Below are 27,941 nucleotides of genomic sequence, written 5' to 3'. Positions count from 1 at the left end.
TTGATGTCTGTCTACTTGTTTGGTTTTGTTTTGATGTCTGTCTCCTCCCTTCTGGACTGTGAGTCCATTGTTGGGTAGGGATTGTCTCTATTTGCTGCCAAATTGTAATTTCCAAGCGCTTAGTAAAGTGCTCTGCACACAGTAAACTCTCAATAAATGTGATTGAATGAATGAATCATTATTATCATTAGTATACGACAGGGCAACAGAGACTGGAAGTCCAAAGGGAGAGTGACTTTGGACATGGATGGGGGAAAAACGATTGGCTTATCCCTTTTCTCACCTTGCCCGATTTACTAGTCCATTAGCATGTGGGCCCTGAATAGTCTCGATGGCTGACAACATTCAAGCATCTGTGTATGTGCATGAGAGGGAAGACACATATTTTAGCTCTTAAAAGAGCAGTAGAGATATATATATAGATATATATCTAATGTTTGGTCTGTAGACTAAAAGCACTTAGTACTGTGCTTTGCACCAAGTAATCGCTCAATAAATATGATTGAATGAATAAAAGGCAAACTCTAGAGGCAGGGAGCCTCTGAGTATTGGTTACTTTGTGTTATTTTGTACAATCCTCTTTATATGGTGTGAAAAGAAATGCTAAGTTCTCTTGCTTTTCCCAATCAAATCCTTTGACTTACTCAGTGATATTTTCCCCTGGATTTGTTTTAATGCTGTTGAAAAGCAAGGGTCCCTGGGTTGGCTTGCCTACACTTGGACCACCTATTTTTAGACCCGTTTCACATCTGTGCCCTCCCCAGGGAATAAGCAGCCCACAAATTAAAAATACATGCAGTAAGAAGCAAAGGATCAGTTGACAGACTGACTACATTCATATTCAAACTGCATTCAGGGTAAATTATTGATAGCAGTAGAGATTTCTTTTCCTCCTCCACTGCTGAGAAACTGCTAAAACCCTGTGGTGTGAATTTTCATTACCCGCCTCCATGTCCAGGAAAAGCAATGAGAACAGCAGAAAGAAGCACCCCAGGCTGTTATAAATTTGGCTTTGGACTTGGAAAAAAATTGTCTCTTGAAGCTCTCTAAAGATTAAGCCTATAATGATTTTTTCCATTCAGAAAGTCTTCTCTAGGGTAAAGGCTGCGAAATCTGGTCAGACCCCATTCTCAATCACAAGCTGGTAATCAGCTGATGACCAACAGTGAAACCCTTAATTCATGTTCCATTAAATTTGGGTTTGTACACACAAATTGGAAGATACTCTAAAATCCCAGCCTATCGAGGAGCCTTCGTTTCCTGCAAAGGAAGGCAGGTGTTGGATATGTCAGTTCAGACACTTACTCACGCATGATTTCAGTCTAAGCATGATTTTTGCCTCCCTAGAGTATTAGAGGGGACAGGACATTGACCCAAGCAGATGACAAAAACATCTGCCACCAGCTGTTATCATTTTAAATTAAATACATAAATCAATTAGGTGTCATTAAATTTTCATCAAAAATGTTAAGATGCAATGATGAATCAAGATGAGGGTTTAAAAAATACTATTTTTCAAAAAACATAGGGGCAAGGGTATTTTCACTGGGCTTTTCATGTTCCCATCTGGGTCCTCATTAGAAAGTCAATTATTCAATTTCTGAATGGTGGGATAATTGTTTTAGGTGGTATAATTATTTTAGATGAAAAAGGTGACTGAGTATTTGGTGGCAAGGGATTCATTAGTAAGTGGGACATGAGGTTGAAATCAAAGCTGTGGGATTGAAACACTGAGCATGTTTTAAAGATCAACCCAAGGAAGAAAACTCTTCAGGACTCTTAGGCATGGAAGTCCAAGAATCATTGTTATAGATCCTGGTGGAGGCCCTTCTATATTGTGCTTTTACAGTCTTTCTTACTCTTAATAGACCTAAAGTCCTGTGCTTCTCTCCTCACATTTGTTGATAAGAAAGGTTAAAGGTGTTTCTCTTCTGACTTAACTCACCTCTACACTCACCTGACCAAATCCAGGCCAGGCGGCAACATAGAGCAGGATTTAATAATAATAATAATAATAATAATAATGGTATTTGTTAAAATTGCTTAATATGTGCCAAACACTGTTCTAAGCACTGGGGTAGATATGTTAATCAGGCTGTCCCACATGGGACTCACAGTCTTAAATCCCATTTTATAGTTGAGGTAACTGAAGTATAGAGACATTAAGTGACTTGCCCAAAGTCACACAGCTGACAAGTGGCGGAGTTTGGATTAGAACTCATGACATCTGATTCCCAAGCCTGGGCTCTTTCCACTAAGCCATGCTGCTTCTCAACAATAATGATGGTATTTGTTAAGTGTTTACTAAGTGCAAAGCACTGTTCTAAGAGCTGGGCTTGATACAAAGTAATCAGTTTGTCCCACGTGGAGCTCACAGTCTTAAACCTCATTTTACAGATGAGGAAACTGAGGCACAGAGAAATTAAGTGACTTAAGATTTAGTAGGAATGATATTTATTGAACAACAATTGGGTTTCAATGTACTAAGCATATGGAAAAGTATAACAGAAGCATGGGGTACATTACCTGCTCACAAAAGCATAGGGTCTAATAGAGAAGACAGACATAACAATGTTCATTGTTATGTCATTGTTATGTTCCTGGTTAGAGAAATCCGAATGCGACACTGACTGTAAAATGGATTATTGTTCAAAGATTATACAAACATCCCAGGATTTCTGACTAAGCTAGAATATAGTTCTCACGGTTTCCCCTGAGGGGAGGCCCTGACTTCTGCTCAATCAACTGACAAACACCAGAATGCTATTAAAGAATGAACTTCCTGGACAAAAGCCACCACTTCAGGGCATCGACTCCCTTACAGTTGATGAGTGTTGACCCAAAGCCAACCCTCAGGGTTGTTGGAAAACCAGTTGGTTGACTCTTATTGCCTTAATAAATCCACTGCTCAATGTCATTCATTGCACAACTAGGAATGACACACATTCCCCCTTCCTAAAAGATTCCAGTGGCCACTCAATCCTTACTGTATCAAGCAGAAACTCCTGGTCTTTGGCTTTAAATCTATCATTCAGTGTTCCTTCGTACTTGCCACTGTCTTCTACCACTCCACTCCAGCTATCCCCCTTTGGTCCTGTCAAGCTAATATACTCTTCCTACTTCTTTCTCATTTCATCTGCTGTCAAACACTTGCTCGCACCCTTTCTCCCTATTTCAAATCTAGTAATGTCTTTATTGATCACCCACTGGGTGTAGTACACTATACTAGGTGCTTGGGAAGGACAGAGTAAAGATGTGACAGATTCTTTGCTCACAAGGAGCTTACACTCTAATGGGGATGACAAACAAAACCATTTGCAACTTGGGTGACCCAAATAAATAAATTGAACAGGCATGTATATGAGCTCAACCCATCTTCCAAGCTGAAGTCACATTTCCTGAAGGTCTTCCCTGATAAATTTCTAATTTCCCTAAGTCATAGCTTTCCCTCGATTGCAATTTCAGCACTTCTGAATCACTTTTGCACTTGAGTACTCACAACTTCCTTTCACACTTATATACCCTATTATATAAGCACTAACTCATTTACAAATCCCCTTTTCCTTCTTCCTTCTATCTGCAATTTCTTCTAGTATCTATCTCCCCTGCTGGATTGTAAACTTCTTGAGGGAAGAGATCCTGATTACTATTTCAACTGTACTCATAACTAGACTGTAAGCTTGTTGTGGGCAGGAAATGTGTCTGTGACATTGTTATACTGTATTTTCCCCATTGCTTAGTATAGTGCTCTGTACATAGTAAGTGCTCAATAAATATGATTGACTGACTCATACAAGCTTTTAGTACAGTGCTCCAGACCCAGAATGTGGGTGCTCAATAAATATTATCCACTGATAACCTTGCAAAGTCAGTGGTAGACAGTCATCTAAAATTTTTATGACCTTAAGTTAAATTTTCCAAAACTGAACTTGTTTTTATGGGCTGCTTCCAACTGACAGAACACGGCGGCAGGAGAGAATCTAAATTTAAAATAAAATAATGGACAAAGTGCAAAATCCATACTGGACAGGAGACAGAATGAGAAAACCAGACTGGTATAAAACTACTTTCCCCTCAGGGTATACTGAAAGGGCTAAAATGGAATCTGGAGACGGTGTTCATGGGTGAAGAGGAAGGCAAGATCTTATAGGATGGTTTTCAATCCTGCTGAAGGAGAGGGGAGCAGATGACCTCACTCAGGACATTTCATGACCCTAGATCTCATCAAAGTAAAGGCTTGAAGGCACGTCTCCTCCAAAAGTCCTTCCCAGATTAAGCCTCACTTTTCTTCATCTCCCACTCCCTTCTGCATCACCCTGACTTGATCCCTTAGCTCTTCCCTCTTCCCAGCCTCAAAGGACTTTCATTCATTCACTCAGTCATATTTATTGAGCGCTTATTATATGCAGAGCACTGTACTAAGTGCTTGGAATGTACAACTCGGCAACAGATAGAGACAATACCTGCCCAACAACGGGCTCGCAGTCTAAACAGGGGAGACAGACAACAAAATAAAACAAGTAGTCAGGTGACTTATGTACATACCTGTCATTTATTTCTTTGCTCATTCCCCCTCCCAGCCCCAAAGCACTTATTTGCATATTTGGAATTTTACTTATTTATACTGATGTCTGTTTCCCCAGCTCTAGACTGTGAGCTCATTGCGGGCAAGGAATGTCATTGTTTATTGTTGTATTGTATTTTTCCAAGCACTTAATACAGTGCTCTGCAACAGTAAGCGCTCAATAAATATGATTGAATGAATAAATAAAGGTGCATCCCCAGTTCCAAGTGTTCACAACACATAAAATCTAGAGATACCTGTCCAGCGGCTGCTCTCTGCTCCCACATTTCCCTTTCATTAACTTTAGCTGGTAACTTGAAGCCAATCTGACTTTACAGACAGAGATGCTCCTGTTTTGCCAATTCCCCAAAGGTTGACTTTTTTTGGTGGCTTTACTGAGAAACTATTCCCTTTCTCAATATACTAAGGATCAGTTTCAGCATTGCTAACGAATAGGGGCTGGGGAAGGAGCAGGAGGCAGGGTGGGACTTACTCCACAATCAGGTCAAGAGCTACAGTTTGGGGGTTCATATTGACCCACTCCATGTTTCCTGGGGGATTCACTTACAACCAAAAGGAGGGAAAAAGCCCCCAGGTCTGCAGGTCTACTTCTCTCTGGAGAGTCTCCATAAAGATCACTGAATAGAGGGAAGTAGCATGGTCTAGTTAGTAGAGCACAGAACTGAGAGTCAGAAGTCCTGTGTTCTAATCCCATTTCTGCCATTTTCTTGTATGACCTTGGGTAAATCATTTTACTTCTGTTTGCCTAATTTTCCTCCTCAATAAAATGAGTATAAAATGGGTATAAAATCTGTGAGCCCTATGTGGGACAGGGACTGTATCTGACCTGATAGTACTGTATCGACCCCAGAGCTTAGTACAGTGCCTGACACAAAGTAAATACTTAACAAACACCACAATTAGGGAAGTCTTCTTGAGTTGTGGGCCCTCTGCCCTCTCCCTTTCCATCTCTGTGGGGCTGGGATGGAGCTACGGCTCCAGTCTGGGCTGCGGAGGGTAAGAGGGCAGCCCACAGCTGAGAAAAGGCAGGGCAGAGATCCCCACGCCGTCCAAGAAATCTTGTAGTTTCCTCATTCATTCATTCATTCATTCATTCATTCATTCATATTTATTGAGCGCTTACTATGTGCAGAGCACTATACTATGTGCTTGGAATGTACAAAACTCTGTGTTGGGCTCTCACCACTGGGGCACATCACAGCCTAGTGGATACAGCATGGGCCTGGGAGTCAGAGGACCTGGGTTCTAGCCCTGGCTCTGCCACTTGTCTGCTGTGTGACCTTGGGCAAGTTACTTGACTTCTCTGTGCCTCAGTTATCTCATATGTAAATGGGGATTACAACTGTGAGCCCCATATTGGACATGGACTGTGTCTGACTTGATTATCTTGTATCTACTCCAGCACTTAGAACAGTGCCTGGCACATAGTAAGCACTTAACAAATACCACAGAAAAAAGAGAAGCAGAGGAAGTGTGAATCAGCTCAGAAAACCTCCCAATTCATCAAATCTGCCTTCCCTCCCCATTTCCTGCAGTTTCTGATATCTCCTTTCCCAAAGTTTCCATTTTGTTCTGAAAAGAGCATGGGACTGGTAATGATAATAATCATAATAATAACTATAGTTATTAACTGCTCACTATGGAACAAGTCTGTTCTAAACGACGTGATAGATACAAGATAATAAGATCAGATACAAGCCCTCTCCAACATGGGCCTCAGACTCTAAGTAAGAGGATGGACAGGTGTGGGATCCTCATTTTACAGATGAGGAAACTGAGGCACAGACTACATTAACTAATGGACCAAAGTCACACTACAGGCAAATGGTAGAGCTGGGCTTTGAACAAAGATTCTCTGACTTGCAGGCCTTTGCTTCATTCACTAAAAACCACTGCTTCTCTGGTAGTCAGGTACCTGGGAAACAGAGTGCCTGCTGCCATGAGAAGTAAGATACAGTGCAAGCTGAGTGTCTACCAATCAGTCAATGGCATTTACTGAGCACTATCTGTGTGCAGAGCACTGTACTAAGCACTTGGGAGAGTGCAGTACAGCACAGTTTGAATGATGAATGATGGCATTTGTTAAGTGCTTACTATGTGCAAAGCACTGTTCTAAGTGCTGGGGAGGATACAAGGTGATCAGGTTGTCCCACATGAGGCTCACAGTCTTAATCCCCATTTTACAGATGAGGTAACTGAGGCACAGAGAAGTTAAGTGACTTGCCCAAAGTCACACAGCTGACAAGCATCTGAGCCAGGATTTGAACCCATTACCTCTGACTCCCCAGCCCGAGCTCTTTCCACTGAGCCACACTGCTTCTCTTAGACAGTTTGTAGACACGTTCCCTGCCCACACAGATCTTGCAGACTAGATGGGGAGACAGACACTAAAATAAATTATGGATATGCACATAAGTGTCACCAGGCTGAGGGTGGGGTGAATATCAAATGCTCAAAGAGTACAAATCCACATGCCAGGGCAATGCAGAAAGGAGAGAGAGAGTAGGAGAAATAAGGGCTGAGTTGGGGAAGGCCTTCTGAAGGAGATGTGATTTGACTGAGGCTTTGAAGGTGGGGAGAATGGTTGTCTATCTGATATAAAGGGGGAGAGAGTTCCAGGCCAGAGGGAGGATACCTTCAAGGGGTTGGCGACAAGACAAATGACAATGAGGTGTAGTGAGTAGGTTGACATTAGAGGAGAGAAGTGTGTGGGCTGGGTTGTAGAAGGAAATGAGTGAGGTGAGATAGGAAGACTAAAGCTGATTGAGTGTTCTAAGGCCAACGATAGTTTCTGTCTGGTGCAGAGGTGCATGGGAAGCCTCTGGAGGTTCTCGAGGAGTAGGGAAACAAGAGAAGCAGCATGGCTTAATGGATAGAGCATGGGCCTGGAAGTCAGAAGGACCTGGGTTCTAATCCCTGCTCTGCCACATGTCTGCTGTGTGACCTTGGGCAAATCATTTCATTTCATTTCTCTGTGCCTCAGTTACCTCAGCTGTAAAATGGGGATTAAGACAGTGATCCCCTTGGGAACTGGGACTATGTCCAATCTGATTAATTTTTATCTTCCCCTGTGCTTAGAACAGAGCTTGGCACATAGCAAGCATGAAGTACCATAATTATTAAGGACTCAACTTTTTTAAGGAAAATGATCTGGCCAGCAGAGTGAAGTATGGACTGTAACTGTGAGAGGAAGGAGGCAAGGAGATCAGCTAGGAGGCTGTAATCAAGGTGAAATAGGATAAGTGCCAGGATCAACATAGGAACAGTTTGGAAAGGGTGGATCACCCAGAGAGGAAAGGGTGGATTTTAGCCATGTTGTGAAGCAGAGAAGAAGAAGAAGTTGTGAAGAAGAGAAGCAGCGTGGCTCAGTGGAAAGAGCCCGGGCTTTGGAGTCAGAGGTCAAGAGTTCAAATCCCAGCTCTGCCACTTGTCGGCTGTGTGACTGTGGGCGAGTCACTTGACTTCTCTGGGCCTCAGTTCCCTCATCTGTAAAATGGGGATTAAGACTGTGAGCCCCACGTGGGACCACCTGATTCCCCTGTGTCTACCCTAGCGCTTAGAACAGTGCTCGGCACATAGTAAGCGCTTAACAAATACCAACATTATTATTATTATTATTATTATTAACAAATACCAACATTATTATTATTATTGTGAAGGTGGAACCAATAAGATTTGATGACACTGAATATGTGAATGAATGAGCGAGATGAGTCAAGGATAATGTCGAGGTTACAGTCTTGCCAGAAAGAGAGGATGGCAGTGCTTTCTATAGCAATGGGAAAGTCGGGGGCGGGCAGGGTTGGGTGGGAAGATGAGCAGTTCTGTTTTGGACATGTTAAGTCTGATGTGTTGGCAGGAGATGCAAGGAAAGAAGTCGTGAAGGCAGGAGGAAATGTGAGACTGTAGAGAAGGAAAGAGTTTAGGACTGGAGAGGTAAATTTGGGGATCATCAGCATTGCGATGGCACCCACTCTCCCACATGAAAAACCAGGAAGGATTATGTCACATATGGGGGACTCAACAGCAGATTTTTCCCTCAGTCATATCCTGCCTAAGGGAACAAATCAGAGGAAGGGGCAGTATCAGCAGATCATAAACTAATGTTTTAATAGAAAGGATCTGAAAAACAAGGGTTTTCTAGAAGCTTTTCATTTGTTTTGAGAAATGTAGATTAGCAAACCACAGAATGACTGTGTAGTTCTTTCACTACACATGACTTGGTGGGTTGTTGTTGTCGCTTCTCAGTGTTGGCAATGCCCCCAGACTAGAGTGAAAAGAGAAAACCTGATGGGCAGCTAACACCCACCGTGTGTGACAGATGCTGTGAGGGGAAATTTAGAGCCAAAGCCTCAGAGGGAATGTGGCTGGGTCTAACTGGCTTGGTGCCATTTGGGACAAGGGAGCAGGGTCAAGATTCAAGTATCTGACGATGAAAAATTAGACCCCTTAACAGATTCCAAACCATGTTCTGAGGGACATGGCAGAAGCCACACATGGCTTAAACAGGAGCCAAGTGAGACTCTAATTAAAAGAAAATGCAAGATAGGTGGGTTAGGGTGGAGGGAGTTATGTGTGGGTATTCAGGGGTCAAGAAAGTCCCTAGGAGTGGAAGAGGGGAGGGGGGCATGGGAGGTTAGTTGTGGGGAATCAATCAATCATATTTATTGAGCATTACTGTGTCCAGAACACTGTACTAAGCATTTGGGATGATGTGATATAACCAAGTTGGTAGACATATTCCCTGACCACAAAGAGCTTACAGTTTAGAGGTGAGACAAGCATTAAAGTAAATTTCGGGCATCTACGCAAGTACTGCAGGGCTGAGGGTGGGGTGAATATATATAATTTTTAATTTTCTAAAAGCATATATCATCAAGTCGGGATTAAATCAGGAAACTAACAGATTATTTTGAAATGTACAAAGAAAATGTATCCCAGAGTAAGTTGCTTCACAATGCACTCATATTTTCAAGAAAAATTCCAACCCAAGGTATGCCTATAACTCCTTAATCATGAAGTGAATTAGCCACTGGGGAAGGATTAAGAATAGTAAACCACTGTTATATTCTTTTGTACGTCTATTGGGCCTCAGTTCTGCTGGTCCAAGACTTTCTTGGGTTTCCTCCTACATCTCTGGCCTCTCCTTGTTTGCATTCACTGACTCCACCTCTGCCTCTCATCCTCCTACTTTGGGCATCCCTCAGGGTTCTGTTCTGACTCCCCTTCCCTTCTTGCTGTACACTTACTCTCTCAGGAAAAGCATCTCCTCACTTGAGTTCAGTTAATAATAATGATAATAATAATAATGACTGTGGCATTTGTTAAGCACTTAGTATGTGCCAAGCACTTTTCTAAGCACTGAGGTGGATACAAGCAAAGCAGATTGGACAGGGATCCTGTTCCAAGAGGGCGCAGAGTCTTCATACCCATTTTACAGATGAGGAAACTGAGGCCCAGAAGAGTGAAGTGACTTGCCCAAGGTGACACAGCAGACAAGTGGTAGAGCCAAGGTTAGAACCCAGGTCCTTCTGACTCTTGGGCCTGTGCTCTATCCACTAACCCACACTGCTTCCCATCTCTATACAAGTGACTCTCAAATCTATCTCTCTAGCCTTGCCCTTTAATCTGAGCTACTGCCTCCCGTCTCCTCTTGTCTCCAAGACATTTCCATTTGGATTTTTCTCCAGCACTTAAAACTCCATATGTCTAAAACAGAAATAGTCATCTTCCCTCCTAAGTCCACTCTTTCTCCTAACTTTCCCATCTCAGTTACTAACACCACCATCCTCCCTGTCCCAGAAATATGTAAACTTAATGCCATCCTTTACTTTGCACTTTCATTCATTCATTCACTCAATCATATCATATTTATTGAGCATTTACTGTGTGCAGAGCACTGTACTAAGTGCTTGGGAGAGTACAATACAACAATAGACACATTCCCTGCTCAAAACAAGCTTTCAGTCTAGAGGTGGGAGAGACAGACATTAATGTAAATAAATAAATTACAGCCCTTACTTTCAATCTATTGCCAAATCTTGGAGACTCTATTTACACACCATCACCCAGATCTGCCTTTTCCTTTCTACCCAAACAGCTACCATTCTGGTATAAACTCTGATGATATCAAGCTTCTACTACTGTAACTTCCTCCTCAATGGCTTTCCTTTTTCCAGCTTCTCCCACCTCGAAATCTATCCTCTCTTCAAACCCTCCATCAGATTTCGGTGTCCCTCCACCTCAAACAAAAAGTCCTTGCAATCAGTTTCAAGTTCTCTATCACAGAGCTCCATCCAAGCTTTCTGCCCTCTCCACCTGCTTTTCCCCCACTTTCTCTTTTTTTTCCTTCGAAGCCTGTCTTCTAACTCTACCTTGCTCTTGACTTTCCAGCCTTTGTTTCTTCACTCATGCTGTTTCCACCAGTTTGGAACTCCCTCTCACCTCAAGTCAACAGTTTTCCCAACATTCAACTTACTTATACTCAGTCTCAGCACTCTTGTATTGACATTTATATAGCTGTATATTCAATTATTTACCATGACTGTTCTAGTTTTAAATATATTTGAATCTGTATCCAGATATAAACTCCCCATGGGCAGGAAATGTATATCTTCTTTCTTTTGTACTTCTCAAATACTTAGTATATTACACCAAGTAGGTGGTTAATAATAATAATAATGGCACTTGTTAAGTGCTTACTATGTGTCAAGCCCTGTTCTAAGCACTGGGGTAGATACAAGCTCATCAGGTTGGACACAGTATCTGTCCCATATGGGGCTCACAGTCTTAATCCCTATTTTCCAGTTGAGGTAACTGAGGCACAGGGAAGTGAAGAGAATTGCCCAAGGTGACACAGCAGAAAAGTGGCATAGCTGGAATTAGAAAGCAGCTCCTTCTGTCTTCCAGGCTCAGGCTTTAACCATTCGGCTATGCTGCTTCTCAACTGAGATACCGGTGCAAAAGGGTGAACTATTCATTCAATTCATTTGATCATACTTATTGAGCACTTACTGTGTGCAAAACACTATATTAACCACTTGGGAGAGTACAGCATAACAATGAATAGATATAGTCCTTGCCCACAGTGAGCTTACATTCTAGAGACAAACTTACAATTCCATATCCAAATTCTTAAGTTTTGAGTCAGATAATTAGCCACATTAAGAGGGAGGAGTGGGAGGCTACAATCTATGGAATCTGATAAGGTCATTAAGACATAGAGAAGTCAGTGACTTGTCCAAGGTCAGTCACATAGCAGACAAGTGGCAGAGACTTTTGACACCCAGGAGAGTGCCCTATCCTCAAAAATCTAGATTTCCTGTGTCGAACACCATATCTGACTGTAAAAGGAACAGGGTAGCCCAAGGAAATGGGAGGATCCAGAGGAAAAAGGTTATGGCCACCAATTATAGACACCGGATTACAAATCAGTCGGTAGTGCGCTGAGTAATACTATATACAGAGCAACTGGAAGAGTACAATACACTGAGTATACATGGCCCCTACCTAAATAAAATTACAATAAAATGAGGGTGACAGAAACTAAAATTAATTACCTGTAGGAGGAAGCAATAGAGTATAAAGATTTTTACGTAAGTGCATTGAGAGGTTGTGGAGTACTTAATTGATTAGGTGGTGTGGAAGTGCTGAAGTGGCATCTGGGAAAATAAGGTAGGAAGCTTAGAAAATAAATCACCAAGTCCTCTCAGATAAGAAGTGATTTCAGAAAGGCTTTGAAGATGGAGAAAGCAACGATTTGCCGGATGTGAAGGAAAGGAAGTTCAGGAAGGAAGGAGAGCTTCAGTAATAGACCAGCAGCAGGAAAAATGAGAATGAGACACAGGTTAACTTGAAAAGAATGAAAAGAAAGAATTGAGATATAGTGGGAGAAGATAGTGGGTAAGTAGGAAGAAAAGAGCTAGTGACATAAGGCACTATGTGGATGATTCCCAAATCTAGATCCCCAGTCCTGATCTCTCTCTCTCTCTTTCTCCCTCTCTGCAGTCTTACATTTCCTCCTGCCTTCAGGATATCTTTACTTGGATGTCCTGCCAACACCTCAAACTTAATATGTCCCAAGCAGCATGGCTTAGTGGAAAGAGCATGGACTTGGGAGTCAGAGGTCATGGGCTCTAATTCTCACTCCACCACTTGTCAGCTGTGTGACTTTGGGTAAGTCACTTAACTTCTCTGTGCCTCAGTTACCTCATCTGTAAAATGGGGATTAAGACTGTGAGCTCCACGTGGGACAACCTGATAACGTTGAATCTACCCCAGCACTTAGAACAGTGCTTGTCACATAAGAAGCACTTAACAAATATCATCACCATCATCATCAGCTCCTTATCTTCCCACCCAAAACCCATCTTCCCCATGACTTTCCCATCACTGTGGACAGGACCACCATCCTCCCTGTCTCACAACCTCATAATCTTGGCCTTAACCTCGAATCCTCTCTCTCATTCAAAACACAAATTCAATCATTACTTAAATCCTGTCAGTTCAATCTTTATAATATAATCTTGAATGACTTTACCAAGTAAGAGGATTCTAATGGATCCTAACGGTACTTTCGGAGAACTGAAATGGAAATTCTAGAACTGACAGGACAAGGTGAAAAACTGTATTTGAAGGTTAAAAGTGAGTGAACAACTGAGGATAATACTAAAGTTAAGAGCTAGACAAATGGGAGCAGAGAAGGAGTATGGCCTAATGGATACAGCACAGGCCTGGGAGTCAAAAGGACCTATGTTCTGATCCCTGCTCTGCTACTTGTCCACTGTGTGACCTTGAGCAAGTCACTTCACTTCTCTGGGCCTCAGTTACCTCACCTGTAAAAGGGGGATTAAGTCACAGGGAACAGGGACTCTGTCCAACCTGATTAGCTTGTATTTTCCCCAGTGCCTAGAATGGTGCCGGGCACATAGTAAGCACTTAATAAATACCACTTTTATTATTATTATTATTATTATTATTGGACAATGGTGGAGTTATCAACTGTGATATGAAAGTTAGGTAGCAGTAGGAGAGGTTTGGACTTGGAAGAAAAGTTCAGTTTTGGATATATTGAACATCCAATTGAGATAACGATAATATCAATAATAACGATGATGGTATTTGTTAAGTGCTTACTACGTGCAGAGCACTGTTCTAAGTGTGGAATCCCTGGAAGCAGGATGAAATGAAAGGTTGCAGCAAAGAAGAAAGGTCAAAGCACATGAGGTAGATGTGCGAGTTGTGGGAGATGTGGGAGGTGCTAGTTGAAGCCATGGTAGTGTATGGGATCCCCTTAATCAATAATATTTATTAAGTGCATCCTCTGTGCTAAGCCCCCTCTCAGGATGGCACCTGGAGAGTTTCTAGTACTCTACCGTTCTTGGCTAAGGGAGGAAGAGTCAGGCAGAGTCATACTCATTACATTCCTAGCTTGGGCAGTGGCTGGAGAGTGGAAGGCAATCTGCTACAAGCAAAATTCACCTGTGCTGGGCAACAGTGTAATGAAAAAGAGTCAAGGGTGGAGACTCAAATGGAAGAAGGCAATGGTAAACCACTTCAGTATTTTTACCAAGAAAACTATGGGGATGCTACCAGAATTACTGCAGATAGAGGTGGGGCATTCTGGGAAAGATGTGTCCATGGAGTCACTATGAGTCAAAGACAAGACGATGTGCTGAGCACTGTACTAAACACTTGTGAGAGTACACTACAATAGTATTTGTAGACACAATCCTTGCCCTCAGTGAGCTTACAGGCAATCGATCAATGGTATTTATTGATTGCTTACTGGGTGCAGAGCGAAATACTAACAGCTTAGGAGAGTACGGTCAAGTGAGAAGATATGTCCTCTGCTCTTAAAATGATGTCCAAGACTGAATGACTGAGACAAGCAGAATAGCAAACAGTATCAGATTTGGCTTGGCCAAAATGAAACTCAGAAGGCACATATGTGAAGAAATTATCTAAGACATATTTAAGAAGGAAAAATTGATTGGTTACAACTTCATTACAGAAATCCTCAGAGAATTTAGCTACATCTTAATGACCAGATCTGAAAACACCTATAATTCAGTATAACTCAAACAATTCTAAAGAAAACTACTGTTCATATAACTCTTGAGAGCAAATTTGACAAGTGATTTGGGGTATCAAAGTCAATCATTGGTATTTATTGAGCACTTACTAAGCACTAGGTAAAGTACATTATAAGAGAGTCAGTGGACATAATCCCTGCCCACAAGGAGCTTGCAGTCTACAGGGGGAGGCAGACATTAAAATAAATTACAGATCGAGGAGATGTTAAAGTACAAGAATGATGATGATGATGGTATTTGTTAAATGCTTACTACGTGACAAGCATTGTACTAAGCACTGGGGTAGATACAAGGTAATCCAGCTGTCCCACGTGGAGCTCACAGTCTTAATCCCCATTTTACAGATGAGGTAACTGAAGCACAGAGAAGTAAAGTGACCTACCCAAAGTCACACAGCTGATAAGTGGCAGAGGCAGGATTAGAACCCACAACCTTCTGACTCCCAAGCCCGTGTTCTTTCCACTAAGTCATGCTACTCCTCTACATAAATGCTGATCTGATTGGGATGAGTATCCCCTGCTTAAAGGGAACACAGCCAGATCATGAAGAAAGGAGGAAGATGAAATTGTTCAAACTTTCCAGCCATGCTTTATCTCCCTTTGAGGCTTTCCTTTTGTCCAAAGATTCAACTCATTTATCCTCCTATTCTATCTCTATTCTTATACTTCTAAAAGTAAACCTTGTAACTGAGTGAAATGAGAAATTCTGTTTTGGAACACAAAACTTTCTTAGTAAGTATGGGCCACACAAAGGGAAATTTCAACCTAAGGGTTTATTCCATGTGTACTTTTCACACAGTAAGCACTGTACTAAGCCCTTGGGAAAGTACAAGACAACAATAAATAGTGACATTCCCTACCCATAATGAGCTCACAGTCTAGACTGGGGGAGACAGACATCAATACAAATAAATAAAATTACAGATATATATGTAAGTGCTATGGGGCTGGCGGGACAGGGGAAGAAGATTAAAGGGAGCAAGTCAGAGCGACCCAGAAGGGAGTGGGAGATGAGGAAAAATGAGGCTTATTCTGGGAAGGCCTCTTGGAGGTGATGTGCTTTTAATGAGGCTTTGAAGTGGGGGAGAGTTACTGCCTGGCAAATTTGAGGAGAGAGGGCATTCCAGGGCAGAGGCAGGATATGGGCCAAGGGTTGGTGGTGAGACAGGAGAGATGGAGGCACAGTGAGAAGGTTAGCACCAGAGGAACAAAATTTGCGGTCTGGGATGTAGAAGGAGAAAAGCAAGGTGAGGTAGGAGGGGGCAAGTCAGTGGTGAGTTTTTGTTTGATATGGAGGTGGATAGGTAACCAAAGGAGATTTTTGAGGAGGGGGGGTGACATGTCCTGAACATTTTTGTAGAAAGATGATCTGGGCAGCTGAGTGAAGTTTGGACTGCAGTGGGGAGAGAAAGGAGGTTGGGAGGTCAGCAAGGAGGCTGATGCAGTAATCTAGGCAGGATAGGATGATTGATTGTATTAGTGTGGTAGTAGTTGGATGGAGAGGAAACAGCAGGTTTTAGAGATGTTGTGAAGGTGGAACCCACAGGATTTGGTGATGATTGAATATATGGGTTGAATGAGAGAGAGGAATCAATGATAATGTCAAGACTACAGGCCAGTGAGATGGGAAGAATGGTAGTACTGTCTACAGTGATGGGAAAGTCAGGGAGAGAACAGAGTTTGGGTGGGAGGATAAGGAGGTCTGTTTTGGACATGTTAAGTTTGAGGGGACACGAGGACATCCAAGTAGAGATATCTTGAAGGCAGGAGTAGATACAGGTGTGGAGAGGGGGACAGAGATCAGAGGAGGAGATATAGATTTGAATAAGACCTGCATAGTGATGGTGGTTGAAGCAGAGAGAATGAGTTCTCCAAGGGAGTGAGTGTAAATGGAGAATAGAAGGGGACTCAAAACTAAACCTTGAGAGACCCCTATAGTTAGAGGGTCAGAGGAAGAGGAGAAGCCCACAAAAGAGACTGAGAATGCACTGCCAGAGATGAGGAGAACCAGAAGAGGACAGAGTCAGTGAAGCCAAGGTTGGATAACGTTTCCAGGAGAAGGGGGTGGTCAACAGTGTCAAAGGCAAATGAAAGGCCAAGGTGGATTAGGCGAGTTTACTCCAACTGATTTACTTATTTTGAGGTTTCTTAAACATTGAACATAAATTGAACATGAACTTGGGAGTCAGAGGACCTTGGTTCTAATCCTGGCTCCACTTCTTGTCTGTTCTGCCTCAGTTCCTTCATCTGTAAAATGGGGATTCAATGCCTAGTTTCCCTTCCTCTCAAGACTATGAGGCCCATGTGGGATATGGACTTTGTCCATCCTGATTAACTTATATCTACCCCAGGGTTTAGTAGGTGTTTGACACAAAATAAGTGAAAAACAAATTAAATTATGATGATGATGATGATGATTTATCACTATTAATATTTCCATTATCATTAAAAGTTTAATTGAGGAAGGTAAATATCATTCTTCAATATCAAGATAGCTCTACTTCTAGACAATAGCTACATTTCATTAAATTGCATAAACACATGAAGGAAAGGGGGAGGATACAGAGATAATGGTAACAGAAAGTTGAGAAAGCAGAGATTCTAGAAAGGAGTGAAATCAGAGACTCCCAGAGGAAGAAACCACACAGTACTAAGTGAAATGGAGTAGAGCAGTTCAATAGTGAATTCAAGGTCCACTGACAACTACATAAGATAATCCAGCCCCTCCTTTCTTCCCCACAAAGTCCCCCTTTTTTTCCCAATTATTTGAATTATTCATTAATGAGTCTTGAAGGACTTAAATTATGTGGAGAGTGTCACAAAATGAGAACCTGCATGTAATCGAAGTAAACTGAATTAATGATGGGATTTTGAATCCAAATGAGTAAGCCAGGTGCCTTAGTGGAAAAAGCAAAGAACTGGAAGTCAGAAGACCAGGTTATAGTCCTAGCTTTGTCATCACTTTCTACTTGACCTTGAGTGAGTTATTTGACTTCTCCTTTCTTCAGGTAGCTCATCTGTTCAAAAGGAATAAAATATCTCTTTTCCCTTCCCCTTAGACTCTAAGTTCCACATGGGACCGGAACTGTGTCCGATCTCGTTTATCTACTCCAGCGCTTACCATAGTGCTTGGTACAAGTAAGTGCTTAATAAATACCATCATCTTTGGAGTCAGAGGTCAAGGGTTCGAATCCTGGCTCGGCCACTTGTCAGCTGTGTGACTTTGGGCAAGTCACTTAACTTCTCGTGCCTCAGTTAGCTCATCTGTAAAATGAGGATTGAGACTGTGAGCCCCACGTGGGACAACCTGATTCCCCTGTGTCTACCCCAGCGCTTAGAACAGTGCTCGGCACATAGTAAGCGCTTAATAAATACCAACATTATCACCACTATTAATTGAACATGTCTTGTCTTATGCTGTTGAGTAGTTTCTGACTCATAGCAACTCGATGGACACATCTTTCCCAGAACTCCCCACTCTCCATCTGCAATCATTCTGGTAGTGTATCTAAAGAGTTATCTTGGTAAAAGTACAGAAGTGGTTTACCATTGCCTCCTTCCGCTCAGTAAACTTGAGTCTCTGCCCTCGACTCTCTCCCATGCCTCTGCTGCCCAGCACAGGTGAGTTTTGACTTGTAACAGATTCCCTTCTACTCTCTAGCCACAGCCCAAGCTAGGAATGGAATGAATATGCCTCTGCTTGACTCTCCCTCCCAAAGCCGAGAGTATTAAAGTACTAGAAACTCTCCAGGTGTAAGCTTGAGAGGGCTTTATTTACTGTACTAACTCTATTTATTGTACTCTTCCAAGTGCTTAGCATCGTGTCTGCACACGGTAAGGGTTCAATAAATACCAGTGATTGATTGATAATGATTTTTATTCATTCTGAAGAATAGACCCTTCATTTTTAGTGTCACTTAAATTGAAATTGGACTCTTCCTTACTGGACTGAATGGAGCATTTTCATCAATTACATCTGAGAGTAATATCATCAGCCCAGACAATTTTGATTAAATTTGTGTATTATCTTGCAAGTATTCTTAATGTGTTTGGTTACTATAAAACAGCACTGGTAGTTAATTATAGTATTTAATTTATGGATAATAGGAAATACATTTAAAGAATGACAGATGATATACCAAATTGATGACAAATTGATGCTATTTTGTGTTTATTCAATTGGCATAGTGGCTTACTATTCCATGACTTCTTTAACATAACATTGTAATCTGAAATGATTTGGTAAATTGCAGAAGACACAATTAATTCTCCATTCTATGGCCATGAGGTTTATCATAACCATTCTAATAGAAGTCTTCTGTTTTAAAAGTAAATGAAAATATGTGAAGTATTCAGTTGAGCCCTGGGAAATACAATCTAATTACCAAAAACACTGGGCCAATGATATTTTATTTTCCAAATTATTTCAAAATGTGATAAATGTAGGGACCTAGGTGAAGGTGTTCTGCAAATTCTTGGCCTGAATTTTACAGAATTTTATGCTGACAAACTCCGTTTCCTCTAGAAGAGCCTGATATGGATGATAGTCTCAGCTCCCCATGCCTCTTCAGGAATGTGATCAGATGTGCTAAATCAGATGGGATGGGCCCAGATTTAGGGTCCTAACCAGCCTAACTGGTCTCAGTTGCCACCACACTGCTGGAGCAGTGACCAACTTGATCCCGCCATAGAATTTACAGATAGTGAAATATTTTAAGTAGAAGAAATTTTAGCTCATGTTTATGGATGGTCTGGAAATTTACAACTTTTTGGGCAATGACTGCATTGTTGGGCACGTCTGCTCCAGTGCTTGCAAGATGGGCACAATTGCAGCAGTCCATGTGCATCAGATTGGCCTAGTGGGTAGAGCACAGGCCATGGAGTCAGAAGGACCAGGGTTAGTCCAGTCTACACCACTTGTCTGCTGTGTGATCTTGGGCAAGTCACTTCACTTCTCTGGGCCTCAGATACCTCATCTGTAATATGGGGATTAAGACTATGAGACCTATGTGGGACAGGGACTGTGTCCAATATGATTACCTTGAATCTACCCCAGTGCTTAGTACAGTAGCTGGTGCATAGTAAGCACTTAACAAATACCACAATTATTTTATTATCATTAATTTTACAAATGGATGGCATACCTGGTCCTGACATGCTGCTTGAAAAGCTTCCATAGGTTGGCACCCATTAGGATGCCAATTTTATCTGATGAGGTTGGATGGTACCCAATGGCAGTGGCAGGATGGCAGGATGGCAGTGGTAGGATGATGCAGTAGTAAGGAGATGAAGGATAGACTGCTGAGTTTCCTTCTCTTCTTCTTGTCCCCTCTCTTTCCTTTTTCCATCATCTTCATCAATGTTCAATCTACCAATTAGTCATATTTATTGAGCACTCACTCTTTGCAAAGCACTATACTAAAACAGTCACTGTCCACAATAAACTGACTCTAAAGGGGAAAATGCTATTTACTGAACACATACTAAGTGTAAAGTACACTACTAGGGTACTAGGGAGGCCACAATAAAAGCAAGACTCACTGCCAAGGAGTTTACAATTTAATGGGGTGTACAGAGAGACCGTCAATCATTGGTATTTAATTAATGTTTATTTTGTCAGGACCACTGTATTAAGCTCTTGGGAGAGTCCAAAACAGTTGGTAGACAGGATGCCGGCTCTCAAGGGGCTTAGAGTCTAACAGAGAGACAAAAAAAATTTACAAATAATGGAAGTGGGAGAAAAAATGAGGATACAACAGGATGTGGAACAAATGTATCAGGGATGAGGTCAATAATAAATCACTCAATGGTATTTTACTCAGTGCTTACTCTGTGCCGAGCACTGTACTAGGCAACTGGGAGAAAGCAATAGAGATAAATATATAATTGAATGTGCAAAAAATAGTAGCTGAAGATGTTCCTGTTGCTAACACCACCACCCCTGTAGAAATGGCCCCTCCAGGCAGCTTCTAGAAGTTTCCAGGGTGTACAAGATGACCCACTTCCAGACCCAACTTCTAGAAACTTCTAGAAAAACTCGTAGGACACCTCGGTGTGAATACAAAACTTGAGTTGGGGTACGTAGCTGCCACAAGACCAGAGGTCAAGGCATAAATGGCTTCCGGGACAGCCATAGGAACAGGGCCAGAGCGAGCAGCAGCGAAAGCTGAGGGAGCACTGTGAATGTAAATGAGAGAGCCTCTCCTCCTGGTACTATTCCACTGTGAGTCAGTTAGTGGTATTTATTGAGCACTTATTTTGTGCAAAGCACTCTATTAGATGCTTAATTTAAAAAAAAACACAGATACAGTCCCTGCCCACAATGAGCTTATAGTCTAAAGGGGGAGCCAGGTATTGATGTAAATAAATAAATAAAATTACAGATATGTACATAAATGCTCTGGGGCTAGGGGGAGATTAATAAAGGGAGCAAATCAGGGTGACGCAGAAGGGAGTGGGAGAAGAGGAAAGAAGGTCATAGTTAGGGAAAGCCTCTTAGAGGAAATGTGCCTTCAATAAGTCTTTGAAGTGGGAGAGAGTCATTTTCTGTCGGTATTACAGAGGGAGGGCAATCCAGGTCAGAGGCTGGAGGAGAGTGAGTGGTCAGATATCCCTTATCACCATGAAAAGCAACATGGTCCAGCGGAAGGATCATGGGCCTGGGAGTCAGAGGACCTGGATTCTAATCCTTGTCTACTGTGTGACCTTGTGCAAGTCATTTAACTTCCCTGTGCCTCAGTTACCTCATCTGTAAAATGGGGATTTAATCCTCTTCCCTCCAATCTAAACAGTGAGTCCCATGTGTGGCAGGGACTACAACCAACCTGATTATCTTATAACTACACCTTAGTACAGTACATGACACATAGTAACAGCTTAACAATTACCATTAAAAAAATGCTCTCTAATGTTGCTAAATCACAATTTTGCTAAATCCCAATTTTGCCAGCCCCTCCTCTTGCTCCTGAATCAGATAAGTTGAAAGCAGTAGGAAATGGTTTTTCAGTCACTTTCTCGGACAAATCTTTTGGCTTGATCTATTTTTCTTTAAAGACAGGATAAAGGAACAGCAGTCTTGCTGTCATTTCAGTCAGGGATTAGAATTTACCTGTTCCTCCAGAGATAACTTTCCACCCATATATCCTCATTAAAGTGATTCGGGCCCCAAGATGAAATGATGACAAAGAGGAGACTTGGAGCTTGAAGCCCCTAAAGTATTTATGAGTCACCTCTCTTTCCCCTCTTTATCCTTTCCCAGTAGCTTAGTCTCAGCTGCAATACTTGTCTTGTTTTCTGTTACGCTGTCAAGCCGTCTCTGACTTAGTTCCATAAAAATTACAAGTTCAAAACCACAGAAGCTCTTGTTTGGGCTATTCTGCGCAGTCAAGCACGCTTCTCTGCAACTAGACACATGATGACCCAAAGTCTGATAGCAGGTCCTGCTTTCCTGAGCTGCCCAGACATTCTAAATCAGTGCCCTTGGAGACTCCATTATTCTCTGCAGACCGTCAGTAATTGGCTACCACATGGCCATCAGTAAGGAGCTGCAACCTTGCATCCTAATGGGAACAACACGGCCCGGCCCAGCTTTGTGGAAGGCTTATGGCTCTAAACCGAGACAGAGGTCAACACTTTGAGGTCTCCCCCTTCGTTCAAAATCCCAGGAGAGCAGACTTCATATCCGGCTAACCTTGTCTTCTCCGTGCACTTTAAAAATTATTTTCAATTGACTTTCAAAGATAGCTTGAACAGTTAAATAAAAAAAAATGGAGAGCTCGATATTGAAATTGTTTACCTGTTCCAGAATGCTTCTTGTTTAGTATTAGTAGAGGGTCTTAGTCTGCCCCCACCAATTCATGCATAGAATGAGAATACTAAATGTACATAGTTTTATCTCGGTGAGGAAGGAATATTTAGCTATCTTGTTCTAAACTTCCCTTTTTTGCTATGCTATATATCTTGTACTGTATTTGTTAAGCTTTCACTAACTACTGAGTGCTGGGGTAGATTTAAACTACTCAGATTAAACACAGTCAATATCCCACATGAGCCTCACAGTCTTAACTCCTTTTTTTAGATGAGGAAATTGAGGCACAGAGAAGTGCCAAGGTCTTGCCAAGTCTTGCCAGTGTCTTGCCAAGGTCACACAGCAGACAAGTGGTGGAGCGCAGATTAGAACCCAGTTACTTGTTGACTCCCATGTCCGTGTTCCGTCCACTAGGCCACGCTGCTTCTCTGTTATGCTGCGGTACAGTACCTGAGAGTTGTCTTATCATTAATCTTGCCTCTCTGTTTGCACTCAGCCCCTCTCCACCATAGGCTGAAGAACTCTCTATCTGCCTCTGCCTGCATGCTCTGTGCCCCAAGCCCAGTGTAAAAGATGCTGGTCTGCCTTCTCAGCCTGTGTTTTCCATTACAACTGAGTGAAATACATACTCCATGTACTCTCAGCCCCCGCCTTCACCGAGCTGACATGAGGAACTCTCTGCCTGCCCTTGGCTTGCTCTGCACTCTGGGCCAGGTATAACAGGCACTACTGGGCCTTCTCAGTCCCTCTTCCCCTCTGCAGCTGAATGAATCACCCAGCAACTGCAGCCTCACCTCTCTGGGCACTCTCATCCCCGCTCTCTGAAGCCAATAATAATAACAATAATAATTGTGGTATCTGTTAAGCTCTTACTATGTGCCAGGCACTTTATGCCATTGTTTTTATGAGATGTTCTTCCCCTTGACTCTATTTATTGCCATTGTTCTTGTCTGCCTGTCTCCCCCAATTAGACTGTAAGCCCATCAAAGGGAAGGGACTGTATCTGTTGCCGACTTGCACATTCCAAGCGCTTAGTACAGTGCTCTGCACATAGTAAGCGCTCAATAAATACTATTGAATGAATGAATGAATAATAAGCATCGGGGTGGATGCAAGCAAATTTCTTTCCCTCCCCACCACCCGGGGCTGACACCGGCTCCCCTCCACACCATCGAGGAGACCCCATCCCATCCTGCTTTCCACCTCCCAGGTGGGAATGACAACAGCACCTGCAGCTTGAGGCCTCAGAGAACCTCAGGAAAGCTAGTGACTGCATAGTCATTGCTGTAGACTTTGTATCATGAGGAGAAATTCAGCTCCTCTAGCCACAGCTCTCCACTGACTTTTGTTTTTATTTTGTGTATTGGCTATCTGTCCTTATCCCTTATGCGTTTAATGTTTAGTGATTCACTGCTCCCCATGTCTGTCTCCAGTATTCCCTCTACTGCTCTATATTCATAGATTGTGAGCCCCTCAAGGGACAGGATCTGTGTCTAATCCACACTTGTATATTCTTTCCCAGAGCTTAGTATGGTACTCTTCACAAAGTAAGCACTAATAAATGTTATTATTACTATTACTATTATTTATCATGAATTGAACTGAGTATAACAGGTGCAGTATAATTTAAGAAAGCTATAATATGATGACTGCATCCTCTAGTCTCTAGAGCCTTTTGGTATTTGTCTACATCACAGGCTCTTCCAGTAGAAGAGACTACTTAGTAGAATTAGTAGTGGTAAGGGTATTTATTAAGCTTTTATTTGGGAAGAACATTGTACTGAGCACTGGAAAAAAATGCATGTGAAAATTAGAAAGTTTCTGACATTCTTCCCCAACTCTGGCTTCCCACAAAAAGTCATTATAGCAGCTGTGTGGTGACAGAATTGCCCTGTGTGCTTAGCTGAATTGTGTGCTAAAAATTACCATATAGAAATCTGGCTCCAAAGCAAGCCATATAAACCATGCAGAAGGACACAAAGAACCATCTGACAACTTTTCTAAGCCCCTCTCTGCATTTTCAGAAGAGAGATTCAGACTCAACATTTGTGGATGGAGGGGATGATGAAATTAAATTTGAATTCTCACCTCTATTGACAGGTTATATAACCTTTAATCACTTTTTTTCTCCATTTCTCTCATTTGTGTAATAATGAGACTCATTCCTGATATCCTAGCTTCTTCCTTGCAAAGCAGGATGGATGTGGGTTAATGTTGGTTAAATCCCTAAAGCTTCATAGAAGAAAGGCTTCATTCAAAATATTTTTAAAATAATCACATTCCAATCCCAGAGCTTGGCACATTGTAACCATTTAATTATTATTATTATCATCATCATTATCATCATCACTCATGGTTGGGGATATGGCAGAGGAAATAGCCAGAAAGATAGGAGGAGAACCAGGAAAGCACAATGTCAGAGAAACCAAGGTTAGACAGTGTTTGTTTCCAGGATAAGAGGGTGTTTTACAGTACTGAAATCTTCTGAGAGATTGAGGAGAATTAGGACAGAATGAAATCTGTGAGATTTGGCAAGACAGGGTCATTGGTGACCTTGGTGAGAGCAGTCTCAGTAGAATGAAGAGAATGGAAACTGGATTGTAGAGGATAAAGAAGGGAGTTGGAGGAGACTAAGTGGAATTTGGATAGGAATGGGATTAGAGAGATGGAGCAATAAAGGATACAGTGGGGTCCAGAGAAAGTGTTTTTAGGATAGGGGAGATGTGAGCATGCTTAAAGAAAAAGGGTAAGGAACCATCAGACTTGAGTGGTTGAAGATAGGCAGTGAGGGAGGAAAGAGGAGTGGGAACAAGTATTTTCCAAAGGTGAGGAAGGAAAGAGTCAGAGACAAAGGGTAAGGAACCATCAGAGACTGAGTGGTGCAGTGAGGGAGGAAAGAGGAGTGGGAACAAGTATTTTCCAAAAGTGAGGAAGGAAAGAGTCAGAGACTTACATAAAGGTGGTAAATTTGGAAAGACCGCAAATCACCTCTTGAGAGACATCTGAGAAGGATGAGGGAGTGGAGGTGGGTGTGGAAGCTAATGTAGAAGGTGATGGAAAAAATATGGGAAGCTTACACCTGACTTTTTTTGGAAGAGTCATTAGGGACTTAGGTGATGGGGAGAGCTTTGGTCTGGCAAAGTTGCAATGGGAGGGTGTTCTATGCTAAGGGATGGGTATGAGCAAGAGGCCAGAGTCGCAAGAGTTGGCAGCAAGGCACAGAGAGGCACATCTTTGTCTCAGGACCAGGTTTCCAGCTCAACTGCCTACTTCATTGGCCACCAGGGTATCTTTTTCCCAGGAGGAGACCTCCCCTCTGTGGGGGCAGAGATAATCAGTCAACCAATCAATAGTACTTATTGAACACTAAGTGTGTAGATACACTACTGAGAGTTTAGGAGAATATAATCCAGTTAGTAGACATGATCCCTGCCTACAAGGAAATTGCAGTCTAGTAGGAGAGACAGTTGCTAAAACTGATTCCAGAGAGAAGAAATGGCAGATAGTAATGGGCAGCAGAGGATTTGCAGGAGGAATGCTTGAGGCCAGGTGAATGTGGCTAAAAAGAGGGAGAAGCAGAGTGGCCAAATGAATAGATCACAGGCTTTGGAATCAAAAAGACCTGAGTTCTAATCCAGGCTCTGTCAAGTCTTCTGTGTGACCTTGGGCAAGTCACTTAATTTCTCTATGCCTCAGTTACCTCATTTGTAAAATGGGAATTAAGACTGTGAGTTCCATGTGGGACAGGGACTGTGTCCAACCTGATTAGCTTGTATCCAGCCGAGTGCTTAGAACAGTGCTTGACACATAGCAAGCACTTAACAAATATCATTATTATTGTCATTTCTTCGTATAATACCTTTAACAGTTGGTCTACCTGCTTCTAATAATAGTGTTGATAATAATAAAAATAATAATAATAATGAAATTTTTAAGCACTTACTATGTGTTAAGCACTATCCTAAACTCTAGGGTAGATGCAAAATAATCAGATTGGGCACAGACCTTGTCCCACATGGGTCCCAAAATCCACCCCCACTACCCACCACTTGCGCATCAGACCTCATTCCTTAGCACCCTATCAAAATACTTGCCCTCTTCCTTCTTCCTTCCCCAACTGCCATCTTCAACTGTTCGCCCTCCAATGCCTTCTTCCCCACTGCTTTCAAACATGTCCATATCTCCCCTATCCTAAAAAATTCCTCCCTTGACCCCACCGCTCCGTCTATTTACTACCCCATCTCCCTCCTACCAGTCCTCTCCAAACTCCTTGAGTAAGTTGTTTACATCTGCTGTCTCCAGTTCCTCTTCTCCAATTCTCTCCTTGACGCCCTCCAATCTGGCTTCTGTTCCCTTCACTCTACAGAAGCCACTCTATCAAAGCAGTGTGGCTCAGTGGAAAGAGCACGGGCTTAGGAGTCAGAGGTCATAGGTTCTAATTCCGGCTCCACCACCTGTCAGCTGTGTGACTTTGGCCAAGTCACTTAACTTCCTGGTACCTCAGTTACCTCATCTGTAAAATGTGGGTGAAGACTGTGAGCCTCACGTGGGACAACCTGATGACCCTGTATCTACCCCAGAGCTTAGAATAGTGCTCTGCACATAGTAAGCGCTTAACAAATACCAACATTATTATTAAAAGTCACCAGTGATCTCCTTCTTGCCAAATCCAGTGCCCTCTACTCCATCTTAATCCTCCCTACCCTCTCAGCTGGCTTCGACACTTACTACCACCTCCTTCTCCTGGAAACATTATCCAACCTCGGCTTCACTGACACTGTCCTCTCCTGGTTCTTCTCCTAACTCTCTGGCCACTCATTCTCAGTCTCCTTCTCAGGATCCTCCTCTGCCTCCCACCCACTAAATGTGGGAATCTCTCAAGGTTCAGTTCTCAGTCCCCTTCTATTCTCCATCTATACCCAATTCATTCTCATTAATTAATTCATTCTCATTAATTCATTCTCTCCCATGGCTTCAATTGCCACCTCTATAGGGTGATGCCCAAATCTACAACTCCAACCCTGATCTCTCTCCCTCTCTTTAGTCTCAAATTTCCTCCTGCCTTCTAGACATCTCTACTTAGATGTCCTCCCATCACCTCAAACTTAATATGACTAAAACAGAATTTCTGATCTTCCCACCCAAACCCTGTCCTCCCCATCACTTTCCCGACACTGTAGATGGCACCACCATTCTTCCTCTCTTACAAGCCCGTATCCTTGGTGTTATCCTTGACTCCGCTCTCATTCCACCCCTTCCTTTCCATCCAAATAGCTACCACACTAATCTAAGCACTTATCCTCTCCCACCTTGATTACTGTATCAGCCTCCTTGCTGACCTCCCACTCTTTTGTCTCTCCCCACTCCACTCATTCTGCTGCCTGGATTATTTTCCTACAAAAAACATTCGGACCCTCTTTCCCCATTCCTCAAGAAACTCCAGTGGTTGTCCATCC

The 27,941-nt window shown here is 42.4% G+C and overlaps 1 protein-coding gene and 1 non-coding gene across 2 annotated transcripts in view; one reads left to right on the top strand and one right to left on the bottom strand.

The window, feature by feature from the left end:
* AMER3 (APC membrane recruitment protein 3) overlaps positions 1 to 27,941 on the bottom strand; it is a 114,581-nt gene that overhangs the window by 41,293 nt on the left and 45,347 nt on the right. The gene's annotated exons all lie outside the window — the stretch shown is intronic.
* On the top strand, positions 13,919 to 14,056 carry LOC114816623. Its single transcript, XR_003764426.1, has one exon. It is a non-coding gene; the product is annotated as a small nucleolar RNA SNORA7 (small nucleolar RNA).

Source organism: Ornithorhynchus anatinus, chromosome 1 (assembly GCF_004115215.2).
Source record: "Ornithorhynchus anatinus isolate Pmale09 chromosome 1, mOrnAna1.pri.v4, whole genome shotgun sequence".
Lineage (NCBI taxonomy): Eukaryota > Metazoa > Chordata > Mammalia > Monotremata > Ornithorhynchidae > Ornithorhynchus > Ornithorhynchus anatinus.
This window is presented reverse-complemented; position numbering and strand designations above follow the sequence as displayed.